Here is a 16,840-nt window from a genome sequence, read left to right as displayed (position 1 = left end):
CAGAAGCAGCATCCTCACAGTAGACGGCGATCATCAAGCTTGCGCGGGGTGGCAGGGTGATGTGATCGTCGGTGATCCTGACAGCAGCACGGTGATCGGGGTTCGGCTGCGGCTTCGTGGACTGATTGGAGGAAAATGTTATCGACTTGGTCTGCAGATGAATTATTGCGCCGTTGTGCGTCAAAAAGTCCATTCCGAGAATCACGTCGCGGGAGCAGTTAGGCAGAACGACGAAAGCCGCAGGGTACGTTGTGCCGTCTATGGTGACGCGCGATGTGCACGTTCCACTTGGCGTCACGAGGTGGCCTCCTGCTGTGCGTATGTGCGGACCGTCCCATCTGGTCATAACTTTCTTCAGTTTAGACGCAAATGGTCCGCTCATTACCGAATAGTCAGCTCCCGTGTCTACGAGGGTGACTACGTCAAAGCCGTCGATGGACACCTTGACGTCAGATGCAGTCGTCCTCGAGTTCCGGGTTCGTCGGGGCGTCGTATCTCTGCTTGTACGTGTTGATGGTCGGGCACTGTGCTTCGTCGTTGTCGTCGTCTTCTCAACGAACGTCTCGGTCAGGTCGGGTACGCGTCGCGCCGTGTTGCTGTCGTCGTGTTCGGGAGTCTCGTCAGGGTTAGGTCGGGTCGTCGGGATGAGGGCATGTCGTGAATCACTGTCTTCAGCGCGTCCTTGCGTCGTTGGAGGGTTTCTAGTTTTTCGCCGTAGAGCAACTTCACCTCCAGAAGTTGCCGCCTTTAGTTTCCCCCGCGTGGGCTGGGGGACCTTCCACGGGCGAAGTCTGCGTTGCTCCGGCGGTTCGGCGATTGGTAGGGGTAGGGCGACGGCGAACGCTTGAAACGCGCTGGGCCACGGCTGGTTTCAGATAGATACTCGTCGATCTCACGTGGTCGTTGGCTAGGGAGAGGGCGAGGTGCGTCGACGGAGAAACCACGCAGTCCGAGTCTCTTGTATGGGCAGCGACGGTAAATGTGGTCGGCCTCCCCGCAGTGGTAGCACAGAGGACGGTTATCGGGAGTTCGCAATACGTCTGTCTTCCTCGGCGTCTGGTCTCGGGCTACCGGGGGTCGGGTGGGTGACAGTGGGCGGCGGTATGGCGGGGCCTCTTGATGGCGTGTTGGAGCAGGGCGGGGTCGACGAACAGCCGCGGAGTATGTCATAGCTTGTGGCTCTCGAAGTACCTCGGATGGCGTAGAAGTTCCCAACGCTTGTTGCACTTCTCTAATCACGTCGCTGAGGGAAGCGACTTGGGGCTGCGGCGGCATTGGGAGAAGTTTCCGCAGCTCCTCTCTCACTATTGCGCGGATAGTCTCGCGTAGGCTGTCGGCCGGGATCCGCGTGCTACCAAAGTCGTTCGCTTTGGCCGCGCCAACAAAGTGGCGGTCATACTGCTTAGCACGCATTTCGAGGGCTTTCTCTATGGTGCTGGCTTCGGTCACGAATTCGGCGACGGTTTTGGGCGGAGTTCGGACAAGTCCAGCAAACAGTTCCTCCTTGACTCCGCGCATTAAGAAGCGCAACTTCTTTTCTTCCGTCATTTCGGGGTCCGCGCGGCGAAATAGCTGCTTCATCTAATCAACGAAGATCACGACACCTTCGTTGGGGTGTTGTGTGCGCGTTTCCAACAAAAGGGCGGCTCTTTCTTTCCGCACGACGGTAGCGAAGGTCTTAGTAAACTCCCTTTTGAACTGAGCCCAGTTTGTCAAGAAGCTCTCGTGGTTCTCGAACCAAGTGCGAGCCGAATCTTCCAAGTAAAAGAAAACGTGCCTGAACGGTTCTGCGTCGTCCCACCTGTTGAATTTCCGGACGCGCTCCAGTTTCTCCAACCATTCTTCTGGGTCTTCTGCGGGGGCTCCTCGGAACGATGGCGGTTCCCGGGGCTGCTGCAGGACGATTGGCGACGTTGTTTCTTGCACCATAGTGTTGGTTGCAGCGTTCCTTTTCTTGGGCCCTTCTGGCATCAAACCGAACTCGGGCGGTAAATCTTGCAGGCGGGGGCTGGCTCTTGTTGGACTGGCTTGGCGGCTTTTCGAAGTTGTAGTGAGCATGAAGGGTGCGTACCCCGCACCTTCACCAGATGTCACGAAGACAAGGACGATGCAGTTGTGTTGAATGAGAAACACGTTTATTGGAGCGAACTTGTGCTCCCCTAACAACTCAAAAGAATACAGAGGCGGCGAAGCAGCGGTCAACAAAGTGACTTGCACAGGCGAGTGTCGTCGAATCGAATGCCCCGGCGTCCGCACTGCAGGCTTTTTATCTTTTGGCGCGCGTGGTTCTCGAAACGTCGATTCGCATCGAGAACATAGTAGATCCAAGAAGATTATTCTGGGCTGTTCACGTTAGATCGGAATGCTCTCCCTATCATAACAAATAACACATGCGGCACAGAAAGAAAGAATGGAACTCGCGCTTCCCTGGGCGCAGAGATAACACAGACCTGCGCAGCGGGGCGGTAAAAGCAAAACACAAATAAACAAACTCAATGTATGGTTCGCGGCAATATATAACTTAAGGTCATCAAAATTGTGGCCTGGTTGGTTGAAATGCTGCGCTACAGCTGTGGAGGATTTGCTAAGAGTATCTGCCCGGTGACCATTAAGCCGTAGGCTATTAGGTTGGCTCGTTTCGCCTATATACTGGTAGTGGCACATTGAGCATTCCAACATATACACAATGTTGGAGGAAGTGCACGTAAAACTTGAATTAATCTAGTGGACATAATTACTGGCTGTGCTTTTTACAACGCAGTCTGTTTGCAGGTGCCTACAAGTCTTGCATCTGGGGCGGGAGCAGCTGGCTATGATTGGTTGCTTTGAAGGCCCTGTTTTAGCATGCACTAAAATATCTTTTAGATTCCTGTTTCTCCGGTAGGTAACCCTTGGTGCTTCCGGGAAAGCCTCTTTAAGTCGGTCGTTACTGGCTAAAATGGGGTAGTACTTCCGCAGTATATTGTTTACGTTTGGGAGGGCGTTTGAAAATTTCGTTATTAGGGCAGGTGGCCTGGCGCTTTCGTTTTGCCGCTGTTTGTTGAGAACGTCATCCCTTTTGAGATTAGACACACGTTGGTACGCCTGATCGAGCGAGCTTTTGGGGTGGTTCCTGTTTATAAGGGTGGCCTTGAGTTCATCTAGGTGCTCTACGTAGTCACTGTCATCACTGCATACTCTTCTAAGCCTGGTGGCTTGTCCTACAAAGATCCCTTGTTTGCAGTGTCTGGGGTGATGGCTTTTATAATCTAGGTGCTGCTGCCTGTCTATTGGCTTTCTAAAAAGCGTGGTTTTAAGTTTACCGTTGTCTAGAATGACGGTAGTATCTAGGAAGTTCACTTCTTTTTGAGAATATTGGCAGAAGAATTTAATAGTCGGATGCGAAGAATTGAGATGGGATATAAACGTTGAGAGATGGGATAAAAACGTCATAAAGCCTGCCGACAAAGGTGGCAGTGTAGTTGTTTTACCTATGGGAAAATACAAAGATGAAGCTTATAGGCAGCTCAATAACCCTTGCCACTACAAGCCCTTAGATAATGATCCGAGCCAGGAATACAGCCTAAAAATCCTTCAGACCCTCACAGATCTACGATCTAGAGAATTATTAACGACTACTGACTTAAATTTCATGAAACCGAATAATAAGCATGCAGGACGTTTTTACCTCCTCCCAAAAGTCCATAAAGTCCCCGTAGAATTATTGTTCACTGCCGACATTCCTGGCAGACCAATAGTTTCGAATAACAATACCCCAACCGAAGCACTATCTCTGTTTGTGAATCATCACCTATGCGACATTGCGGCTCTTCTTCCTTCATTCGTTCAGGACACCCCCCACTTCCTCCGCATAATAGAAGAGATAAATATGAGCGGGCGCCTACCCAGTGGAACCCTCCTTGTTACTCTTGACGTCGCTGCATTGTATACAAAAATTCCGTTCGCCGAAGGAATTGAAGTGATTTCAAAATCTCTATCAGTGAACCCGCTCCAACATGCACCAGAAGTGTACCTAACTTTGTTAAAACTAGTTCTAACTCTCAATTATTTTGAATTTGACTCTTCTTACTTTTTGCAAGTTTTTGGAACTAGCATGGGTACTCCATTCGCACCGACCTATGCCAACATTTTCATGGGGCAACTTGAAGCTACCCTATTAAGCTCTTTTCCGCATAAACCTCAGGGTTACCTCCGCTACATAGACATCTTTGTGATTTGGGAACACGGTCGCGCGACTCTAGAAACGTTTATATCCCATCTCAATACTTCGCATCCGACTATTAAATTCTCCTGCCAATATTCTGAAAAAGAAGTGAACTTCCGAGATACTACCATCATTCTAGACAACGGTAAACTTAAAATCACGCTTTTTAGAAAGCCAACAGACAGGCAGCAGTACCTAGATTATAAAAGCCATCACACCAGACACTGCAAACAAGGGATCTTTGTAGGACAAGCAACCAGGCTTAGAAGAGTATGCAGTGATGACAGTGACTACGTAGAGCACCTAGATGAACTCAAGGCCACCCTTATGAACAGGAACCACCCCAAAAGCTCGCTCGATCAGGCGTACCAACGTGTGTCTAATATCAAAAGGGATGACGTTCTCAACCAACAGTGGCAAAACGAAAGTGCCAGGCCACCTGCCCAAATAACTAAATTTTCAAACGCCCTCCCAAACGTAAACAATATACTGCGGAAGTACTACCCCATTTTAGCCAGTAACGACCGACTTAAAAAGACTTTGCCGGAAGCACCAAGGGTTACCTACTGGAGAAACAGGAATCTAAAAGATATTTTAGTGCATGCTAAAACAGGGCCTTCAAAGCAACCTGTCATAGCCAGCTGCTCCCACCCCAGATGCAAGACTTGTAGGCACCTGCCAACAGACTGCGTTGTAAAAAGCACAGCCAGTAATTATGTCCACAAGATTAATTCAAGTTTTACGTGCACTTCATCCAACATTGTGTATATGTTGGAATGCTCAATGTGCCACAAACAGTATATAGGCGAAACGAGCCAACCTAATAGCCTACGGCTTAATGGTCACCGGGCAGATACTCTTAGCAAGTCCTCCATAGCTGTAGCGCAGCATTTCAACCAACCAGCCCACAATTTTGATGACCTTAAGTTATATATACTTCAATCACATTTCAAGTCTCCTATCGACATGAAATACCGTGAATCCTACTTAATTCACAAATTCAACTCCATGGAACCTGCTGGAATTAATGCGTCTAAGGGCAACTTGGAATCCTTGCGATATTCAAGGGAATGCAGCATTAGGCATTTTCGTGCATATACCTCATCCAAAGACTATGACCGTTCACTCTGCTCCGTACCTGGTCAACTAATTTCTTTTCCCTTTTTTTTCATTCCTTAGCGTCTCGCTTAATACTCGCCCTCATCCCTCCAACCTTTGCTTTTGGAATTCAATTTTATTTATTTAATTTCTCTTTTTTTGTTTTTTTTTACTCCGCGTGGTCTTGTGCCCCGTACGTCACTCTAACTTTACCTTTTCGTTTTTGAGTTTCAGGACAGGCCTGTTCCAGGAATGTTGCCGTGGGTGACACGTGCCATTTCAGTTGCCGGGTCATTGCTTTTTCTTTTGTGTGTGGGTTTATGTGGTTTGAATCCCTGTTTTTTTTTCCTCCTTTTTTTTTCTTGACCTAGTTAGTTTTCCCCCCGTCTCTATCTTTTCTTTTGACCTGAGGCTTGCAGATAGTTTCTGATAAGGACCCCACCCTCACCGCCTGGTCTGCTTCCGGCGGTTCTGAGATCCCTTCCCTATACCCCGCGGCGGGTCAATAAGCACCCTCTCATCCTGTCTGTCCAAAAATTCCACGAATATCAACCACCAGCTGACTTCCGCGTGACCTACTTCGCGGCTTAAACTAGACAACCTTCTTGGCCCCTCAATCTCTCCCCCGACACACTCCGAAACCAATCAGCTTGCTCAATTTCCCTTTCATCTTTCCCTCGCCTGTCACCTGGGGTCCTACCCCTATATAAACCCTGCCTGCCAGGCGAGAGATTGTCCTGAGGAAAGCAAGTTCTCTTTGCTGAAATGTAGGCCACAATCGTGCTTTTACCTTGTTCGGAGTTTTTTTTCTCTTGTGTTCTCTACCACCTTCAAAGTTCTACTACTCCCTGGATTTCGTGTACGAAGATGACGGAGCAAGGTAAGCCCCCTCTCCTCTCCCTGGCGCACATAACTCTCACCGGTGATAGCCACTTTAATTACATTCACGACCACTTCCCTTCCGGACAACATTCACCGTACATCAGCTTTCAAAGCGGCGCTACAACCCGTGACATCAGAAAACTGATTGACGCCGCCCCACGCAACATCACTCACTTCGTTCTGCACTTTGGCCCTAACGACTTAAAGAACAACACCGCTGAAAGCACCATCGAGGCCATGGAAACTCTTGTTCACGATGTTCATACCAACAGGCCCAAAGCAAAGATAACCCTGACAACAGTACTTCCCAGGATCGAAAACAAACACAAGCCAGACATACCCCAGACACACAGACTTCTAGCTCACTCACAAAGGTCAGCTGAGCTTAACGACTTCCTCGTGTACCTTGGACACAACACAGGAAACGTTGACATCATCTCCCACGCAAAAATTCACCACGACCCCCTGGGACACCTGGCCAAGGACGGACTAAACCCTAACTTTCGAGGCGTCCGACTGATTTCCGAAAACATCAAGCACAGGCTGAGGAACACATTTAAGGTGACGCTCCCAACTTCACGTATCAACCTCCCGTCTCCGGCCAGCACAGAACAACATAACCAACCAAACGCCCCCAACGGTAGCGAAATGCCATGTCCACCTAAGAACAGCACATGTGACGCCAGCACACAAACCGTGGACGTGGCCGCAACACCAGCTGTACAGCACGTGAGCGAACAACAACCCGACCCACCAAAGACAACACGCTCATGGTTCACGCAGACCCCAACACGCAGTATAACGCAAACAGGCACCCAAACAGGCATCGATGTGGACCTCACCCCTAGCAGCCCCCTTAAACTACTGACTCCAAGCAAAAAAGTGTCACCCCGGAGGTCTGCTCGGAACAAACACAAATGACTACCACCGAGTAGGCCGTATGCTCCAACCCCTAAATCCCGCTCTTTCCTCAAAGCTCGAAAACTGGCCGGCAAACAAACCAACTACAGATTTCATCTAAAAACGTACTCCTCGTATCTCCAAAGCAAAAAGTTCCCCAAAGGCCTCCGCCTAAAAGTTAGATGTGCCCTTGGTGAGCTCCCTCCTGAACTAGCTGCCAGGTGGTAAGATATTCTCAATAATGGTTCTCTTTCCCTCCTAGAAATTCTTAGAGAGCACTGTACTAGCCAACTCAGCCTCTTCAACGACCAGATTGAAGCCCTTCCACTAACCGAGCAGGAGGAACTAGATCTCAATATTTTCATAAATCGTAAGGAAAATGATCTTAGCAATAAGCAAGCGGTTAAGTTTCAGCGTGACCAACTTCCCTCGCAAAATGCAGCATGTACTGTAGGAGATCAGCCTCTCAATAGCCGCGACTATGAAGTACTAGGTCATATAATGTTCCCCCTCGATACAGCGATCGCTTTAATAGAACCTCCCCCCCCAGCCAATAATCCTACCGAAAAAACGAGCTCTCTCGCTACCTGCCCCAGCAACGTTATTGACATTTCCAAAACACTAACGGCCGACGAAAAAGGTATCCTAGAAAGAGGTCTACGTTTCTGTCCCACAAATAACAGTGTGAATGAATACGAGTTACACAAAGATCTCACTGAATTTTCTCGGAGAATGAGACTAAGCGAGTTTTTTTTTTCGGAGAAGCAGGACCAACCTGACATTAACGAACGCACCCTCCACCCTCCTATCACTTGGACTCCAGATGTAGATCAATCTCCAGAATGGGATCTGTACTTAAAATCAGTATCAAGAGAAATTTTGGCAACAACTAAGCGATCAAACAAGCGCAAGAACCTAACTCCGTCGGAAGAAGTTACCCTGAATTGCTTATCAGCCAGAACCGACATAGTCATAAAGCCAGCCGACAAAGGTGGCAGTGTAGTTGTTTTACCTATGGGAAAATACAAAGATGAAGCTTATAGGCAGCTCAATAAACCTTGCCACTACAAGCGCTTAGATAACGATCCGAACCAGGAATACATCCTAAAAATCCTTCAGACACTCCCAGATCTACGATCTAGAGAATTAATAACGACTACTGACTTAAATTTTATGAAACCAAATAATAAGCATGCAGGACGTTTTTACCTCATCCCAAAAGTCCATAAAGTCCCCGTAGAATTATTGTTCACTGCCGACATTCCTGGCAGACCCATAGTTTCGAATAACAATACCCCAACCGAAGCACTATCTCTGTTTCTGAATCATCACCTATCCGACATTGCGGTTCTTCTTCCTTCATTCGTTCAGGACGCACCCCACTTCCTCCGCATAATAGAAGAGATAAATATGGGCGGGCGCCTACCCAGTGGAACCCTCCTTGTTACTCTTGACGTCACTGCATTGTATACAAACATTCCGTTCGCCGAAGGAATTGAAGTGATTTCAAAATCTCTATCAGTGAACCCGCACCAACATGCACCAGAAGTGTACCTAACTTTGTTAAAACTAGTTCTAACTATCAATTATTTTGAATTTGACTCTTCTTACTTTTTGCAAGTTTTTGGAACTAGCATGGGTACTCCATTCGCACCGACCTCTGCCAACATTTTCATGAGGCAACTTGAAGCTACCCTATTAGGCTCTTTTCCGCATAAACCTCAGGTTTACCTCCGGTACATAGACGACATCTTTATGATTTGGGAACACGGTCGCGCGACTCTAGAAACGTTTATATCCCATCTCAATTCTTCGCATCCGACTAATAAATTCTCCTGCCAATATTCTGAAAAAGAAGTGAACTTCCTAGATACTACCGTCATTCTAGACAACGGTAAACTTAAAACCACGCTTTTTAGAAAGCCAACAGACAGGCAGCAGTACCTAGATTATAAAAGCCATCACCCCAGACACTGCAAACAAGGGATTTTTGTAGGACAAGCCACCAGGCTTAGAAGAGTATGCAGTGATGACAGTGACTACGTTGAGCACGTAGACGAACTCAAGGCCACCCTTATGAACAGGAACCACCCCAAAAGCTCGCTCGATCAGGCGTACCAACGTGTGTCTAATCTCAAAAGGGATGACGTTCTCAACAAACAGCGGCAAAACGAAAGCGCCAGGCCACCTGCCCTAATAACGAAATTTTCAAACGCCCTCCCAAACGTAAACAATATACTGCGGAAGTACTACCCCATTTTAGCCAGTAACGACCGACTTAAAGAGGCTTTCCCGGAAGCACCAAGGCTTACCTACCGGAGAAACAGGAATCTAAAAGATATTTTAGTGCATGCTAAAACAGGGCCTTCAAAGCAACCAATCATAGCCAGCTGCTCCCGCCCCAGATGCAAGACTTGTAGGCACCTGCAAACAGACTGCGTTGTAAAAAGCACAGCCAGTAATTGTGTCCACTAGATTAATTCAAGTTTTACGTGCACTTCATCCAACATTGTGTATATGTTGGAATGCTCAATGTGCCACAAACAGTATATAGGCGAAACGAGCCAACCTAATAGCCTACGGCTTAATGGTCACCGGGCAGATACTCTTAGCAAATCCTCCATAGCTGTAGCGCAGCATTTCAACCAACCAGGCCACAATTTTGATAACCTTAAGTTATATATACTTCAATCAAATTTTAAGTGTCCTAGGGACAGGAAATACCGTGAATCCTACTTAACTCACAAATTCAACTCCATGGAACCTGCTGGAAATAATGCGTCTAAGGGCAACTTGGAATCCTTGCGATATTCATCGGGAATGCAGCATTAGGCATTTTCGTGCATATACCTCATCCAAAAACTATGACCGTTCACTCTGCTCTGTACCTGGTCACCTAATTTCTTTTCCCTTTTTTTTTCATTCCTTAGCGTCTAGCTTAATACTCGCCCTCATCCCTCCAACCTTTGCTTTTGGAATTCAATTTATTTATTTAATTTCTCTTTTTTTTTTACTCCGCGTGGTCTTGTGCCCCGTACGTCACTCTAACTCTATCTTTTCGTTTTTGAGTTTCAGGACAGGCCTGTTCCAGGAATGTTGCCGTGGGTGACACGTGCCTTTCAGTTGCCGGGTCATTGCTTTTTCTTTTTTGTGTGGGTTTATGTGGTTTCCCTCCCTGTTTTTTTTTCTCCTTTTTTTCTTTTTTTTCTTGACCTAGTTAGTTTTCTCCCCGTCTCTGTCTTTTCTTTTGACCTGAGGCTTGCAGATGGTTTCTGATAAGGACCCAACCCTCACCGCCTGGTCTGCTACCGGTGGTTCTGAGATCCTTTCCCTATACCCCGCGGCGGGTCAATAAGCACCCTCTCATCCTGTCTGTCCAACAATTCCACGAATATCAACCACCAGCTGACTTCCGTGTGACCTACTTCGCGGTTTAAACTAGACAACCTTCTTGGCCCCTCAATCTCTCCCCCAACACACTCCGAAACCAATCAGCTTGCTCAATTTTCCTTCCATCTTTCCCTCGCCTTTCACCTGGGGTCCTACCCCTATACAAACCCTGCCTGCCAGGCGAGAGATTGCCCTGAGGAAAGGAAGTTCTCTTTGCTGAAACGTAGGCCACAATCGTGCTTTTACCTTGTTCGAAGTTTTTTTTCTCTTGTGTTCTCTACCATCGTCAAAGTTCTACTACTCCCTGGATTTTATATATATATATATATATATATATATATATATATATATATATATAAAGGTTTAGAAATGAGGGGCTCGTTAGGAAATACAGAAAGAAATGCCGGCAGTCTACAACGCCAAAGAAGGCATAGGGGAATGGTTCACCTACTTTGACCGTTAGTGTTAAAAAATGTGATCAGGTTGGTAGAAGACGACGACACCGAAGCGAAGACGAGCAGCCACCGCACGAGCAGCCACGCTCGAGACATCTTCTTCATCAAGCGAGTAACGCTAGCCGCTCGAACGTCGTCAATAAAGCGGCGTCCTCTTACCCTCGCTTGCTTCCTGGTTTTCAACAATTTGGTGCCGTGACCAGGCTGGAAGGATTACACCGTTGAAGACCCCTACCGATGAAGCAGGCCCACTGAAGAGGACGCCCCGCCAAGAACGACGCATCGCATCACCTCTCACCAGAACGGCATCTCTGCCTACCGTACCCCATCATGGACCGTCTCAAAAGGAAACGCGGTGTGGTCCGCGCCTCGATTACAAAGATCAGCGAGATGAAGGCCATGACGGAGGTGACCCCCCTACCGATCGGTGAGGTGGCTGAACAGCTTAATATGGTTAAGCGAAGGAGGCTGCCTTAACCGAAATAGAAAAAGAGATATAGCACCTTGTCCCCGATGAAGAACAAGATGATGAACTGAGAGCTGGAGAAGATTACCGGGATTCCATCGCACGTATGACCTTCCCCGCTGAAAGACCTCTTCCGGCCGCATGCACTTTACGACTAGAGGTGTGGTACAGGCTGCAACGTCACCTAAAGAACGAGTTCAAGGTAAATTACCCAAACTTGAGATCCAACCTTTTGACGGAGAATTCATACGGTGGCCTGCATTTTGGGACCAATACGGATGCAGCGATGGCGTAGAGGTAGAACACCCGCCTCGCGTGCAGAAGGACCGTGGTTCGAATCCCGGTGCCGGAAAATTCCAACCAGATTAAAAAACAAAAATCCGCGTATTGATGGAACTGCACAAAGGGGCTTGGGGTGCGGCCTGACCCCGGCGACCATTGCCAGTAATGCACTCCCTCACCAGAGCAGGATTGGCCACCCTGGTGTAGTAACGGCCACAACCTCCCATGAATACGCCAATTAACCCTCGGACCTCAGTCCCCAGCGGCTACGAAGCAACTGACCACGGCGGCGGTCAGACCTGTGACGGAGCAGAGGGTGCTAAGAATCCTTGGATCCGGACAGGCCGCCAATGAAATCTGAACCTGGCGAACCTTATCTAGCGAAGCAAGTCGTGAGGTGTCGTTCGAGGAACTAGAGGGCATTAAATGGGATGTAATAGGGCTTAGCGAGGTTAGGAGCGCAGGCGAAGCCTTTAAGATGCTGAAAAATGTACACGTCCTATGTTACCGTGGTCTAGAGGACAGAAGAGAACTGGGAGTGGGATTTCTAGTCAATAAAAGCATAGCTAGCAACATAGACGAAAACTATAGCATTAACGAAAGGGTAGCAGGTCTTGTAATTAGGCTCAATAAGAGGCACAAGCTCAAGGTGGTGCAGGGCTACGCGCCCACATCCAGCCACGACGACCACGTAGTGGAACGCCTCTATGAAGATGTGGAATCGGCAATGGCTAAAGTAAAAACGCAGTATACCGTAGTTATGGGGGACCTCAATGCTAAAGTAGGCAAGAATCAGGCTGGAGACAAGGCAGTTGGGAACTATGGTCTGGGGTGTAGAAACAGCAGGGGGGACCTACCAGTTGAGCTTGCAGAACGGAATAACCTACGCATAATGAATACCTTCTTCTGTAAACGGGAGAGTCGGAAGTGGACCTGGAGGAGCCCGAATGGGGAGCACAAAAATGAAATAGACCTCATATGATGCAATAACTCTGGCGTCCTGCAGGATGTGGAAGTGCTCGGAAGGGTAAGGTGTAGTGACCACCGTATGGTAAGATCTCGAATTAGGCTAGATTTGAGGACGGACCGCCACAAGCTTGTACGTAAGAAGCCGATAAATGAGCTAACAGTAAGATGTAAAGTAGAAGAATTCAGGATCGCGCTCCAGAACAGATATTCCGCCCTCAACGAGGAAGCCGAGCTTACGACACAGGAAGCCAGCGACAACCCTACACGCATTCTCACGGAGTGTGCAGTAGAAGTCGGGGGCACTATGGCTAGGCAGAATAATGGTAAACGTTCTCAGGAGACGAAAGATCTAATCAGGAAACGGCAAACCATGAGAATCTCCACCGCAGCTGACAGAATAGAACTAGCCGAGCTCTCGAAGTTAATCAACAAGCGTAAGATAGCTGACATACGGAATTATAACATAGAGAGGATCGAATACGCTGTAAAGAACGGAGGTAGCCTGAAAGCACTGAACAGACGTCTTGGTGTGGGGAAAAATTAGATGTATGCACTTAAGGATAAGCAAGGCAATGTCATCACAAATAGGGATAAAAAAGTCACAGTGGCCGAGGAGTTCTATAGGGATCTGTACAGTAGCCGGGACATACAGGATAATGCCGAACGAGACAGTAGTTCAGAGGAGATAGACATCCCACCAGTAACGACCGAAGAAGTAAAGAAGGCTTTGAAAGAAATGAAAAAGGCAAAGCACCTGGTGAGGATCAGATGACCGCAGACCTCTTGAAGGATGGCGGAGAAATTGTACTTGAAAAACTGGCAAACATGTATATGCAATGCCTAATGACCGCAATAGTACCGGAATCTTGAAAGAACGCGAACATCATCCTAATCCATAAGAAAGGCGACATGAAGCACTTGAAAAATTACAGGCCGATCAGCTTACTGTCAGTCGTCTACAAGGTATTTACCAAGGTAATCGCTAACCGACTCTCTGCAACCTTAGATTTCAGTCAACCTAAAGAACAAGCAGGGTTCCGTAAAGGTTATTCAACGATGGACCATATTCACACGATCAATCAAGTGGTAGAGAAGTGCGCTGAGTATACAGAACCCCTATATATAGCCTTCATAGATTATGAGAAAGCATTTGTCTCGGTCGAAACCCTAGCAGTCATTCAGGCATTACGGAACCATGGGGTAGATGAGCATTATGTAGGAATACTAGAGGATATCTATAATGGGTCTACAGCTACCACCATCCTCCATGGGGAGAGCAGTAAAATACCTACAAGGAAGGGTGTCAGACAAGGAGACACAATCTCTCCAATGTTATTCACAGCATGCTTACAAGAAGTATTCAGAATGTTGGATTTGGAACAGGTGGGAGTAAGGGTTGTATGGAGCATACCTCAGTAACCTCAGATTTGCTGATGACATTGCCTTGCTAAGTACCTCCGGGGACGAATTGCAAAGCATGCTTTCCGCACTGGGCGAACAGAGAAAAACCGTGGGCCTGAAAATTATTATGCAGAAAACTAAGGTAATGATCAATAACCTCGGGACAGCACAGCAGTTTGAGATAGATGGTGAGGCAGTGGAAGTGGTAAGCGAATATATATACTTAGGCCAAGTTGTGACCCCAGATCCCAACCATGAGGCGGAGATAATTAGAAGGATCAGAATGGGGTGGGGTGCATATGGGAGGCATTCTCAGATAATGAATAGCAACCTACCATTGTTCCCGAAGAAGAAAGTGTATGACAGCTGCATCTTAGCGGTACTCACCTACGGGGCAGAAACTTGGAGGCTCACTAAGAGGGTTCAACTTAAATTGAGCGGGCTTAAACGACTGAGCGGGCAATGGAGCGGAGAATGATAGGTGTTACTTTAAGGGACAAGACGAGAGCGGAGTGGGTCAGGGAGCAAACTGGCGTTAACGACATATTAGTAGAAATTAGGAAGAAGAAATGGACGTGGGCAGGGCATGTTATGCGAAGGCAAGATAACCACTGGTCATTAAGGGTAACAGAGTGGATCCCTAGAGAAGGCAAGCATTGCAGGGGGCGGCAGAAAGTTAGATGGGCAGATAAGATCAAGAAGTTTGCGGGGATAAATTGGTCACAGTTGGCACAGGGCCGCGGTAATTGGAGAATAATGGGAGAGGCCTTTGCCCTGCAGTGGGTGTAGATAGGCTGGTGATGATGATGATGATGACGAGTCAACGATACATAGGAACCCGGGCCTAACAGACGTTGACAAATTCAAGTACCTGCGCAGTTATCTAAAGGGGAAAGCACAGGGCGTAATCAGCGGATTACCTATAACTAACGACAGCTAGTCCATAGCCATCGAACTGCTGCAGCAACGTTTTGGAGACAAAACCCTGATAATTAACGACCACATGAGCAAACTGCTAAACCTCCCGAAATTAACATTCTGCGAAAACTTGAACGACCTTCAGACGCTCCATGAACGTGTACACACTCATGTTAGATCGCTTAAGAAATTCGGAGTACCCATTGAGTTGTACGGCATTATGTTGAAGACAGCGCTATTGCAGAAGTTGCCCTATGAGCTCGTGCTAAGGATCAACCAGTTAACGTTAACAACGCCACAAGTACAGGGAAGAGAGCAGGCTGGTGAAGTATCGATGTTACTTGAACTTTTGAACCTGGAAGTGCGAAGTCGGGAGATCACTTCCGTAATGGGTGCATCAGACATGCCTACAAGAACAAAGCCACACCGGAACCAAGTCAAGGAAAACATTCAAGGTTCTTCTTCCGCACTAATGGTAACGATATCCCGCCATGGATGTCTTCTCTGTGAATCGAATGACCACTTCACAGAGGGCCGCTGCACTCAAATCACATTGGACGAAAAGAAAGCGAAATTGCGAAAACAAGGTTGCTGCTTTCGCTGCGCCAGGCCCTTACACCCTGCCAAGAATTGCAAGAATGCAAGAAGACTCTCATGTCGGAGTTGCAAAGGATTCCACATCACGTCCTTGTGCGATCCCAAATGGAAAGGACCGACATTAGAAAAACTGACGAATCTGTCCATATCGACGGCTATATCAGAGACGCCCCCGGAGAACGTTTTTGGGTTCACAGTGCCTAGAGACGCGAAACTTACCTCACCAGTTACAGGATCAGAAGCAGTGTCAAGCTCGTACGTATCAATTCAAGGACCAGTGTTTTATCAGGAAAAGGCCTCTTTGGAGGCGGACCAACCACAAGCTACAGACAAAGAATCTTCCGCAGAAAGTCCACTGGTCTTGAAAGTCCTCGCGGAAACTGAAGCGGAAGGCGACACGAGAGAAACCACCGAATATTTATTCTGGACTACAGCGCCTGAAGCTTCATCAGCAGAGATACTTTGTGAACGGTTGAAGTACAGGCAGCACCTTCTGGAGAGACCATGGAAATTAGGGCGGCAGAAAATTACCTTCACGCCTTGCGCCCTGCGCACACGATACCGAGGAAGTCTCCAGTTCTTCTCAATCTTGGGCACAACAATCAATACCAAAGCCGTTCTCATGTTCAGGATACCAGCCATCTGAAGCCAACCAGATCCATAATATGGTGCCGGCCTGGAGCCTATTACAAAATGTGATCTGGTTGGTTAGTATACGACGACACCGAAGCGAAGACGAGCAGCCACCGCACGAGCAGCCAGGCTCAAGACATCGAGACATCCCCTTCATCAAGCGAATAACGCTAGCCGCTCGAACGTCGTCAATAAAGCGGCGTCCTCTTACCCTCGCTTGCTTCCTGGTTTTCAACAGTTTGTAATGTTAAATTTTTTTATTAATTACGTGAGAAAGAAATAAACAAAAACACGCGCCCAGAGTGGGGACCGAACCAACGCTTTTCGATTAGATCTGGAATGCCTTACCAATTCGGCTATCTGGACGACTGTGTTCTTCACTTTCTCGGGTATTTATATTCACTACAACTGTATCTGGAGCTTGACGTTGGTAGCCAGCGCCACTCAGACTACACAGGGAGAAGGGGACATTCTTTTCAACCCAGTCGCACTGACCACGATCGTAAACTATCACCCATATTCGCAAGAACGAAAAAGTCCTAAAATTCCCCTTTTGTGTTAACGGTAAGCAAGTGGAACGAGCTACCCCGCGAGATTGTAACGATAAATGCCCCGTCTGCATTCCAATCGGCCCTGCGCACATTT

The sequence above is a fragment of the Haemaphysalis longicornis genome, unplaced genomic scaffold, assembly GCF_048455015.1.
Source record: "Haemaphysalis longicornis isolate Haplotype H1 unplaced genomic scaffold, Haemaphysalis longicornis Haplotype H1 scaffold_11, whole genome shotgun sequence".
Lineage (NCBI taxonomy): Eukaryota > Metazoa > Arthropoda > Arachnida > Ixodida > Ixodidae > Haemaphysalis > Haemaphysalis longicornis.
The sequence above is the reverse complement of the archived record's forward strand: the minus strand, read 5'-3'. Positions refer to the sequence as shown.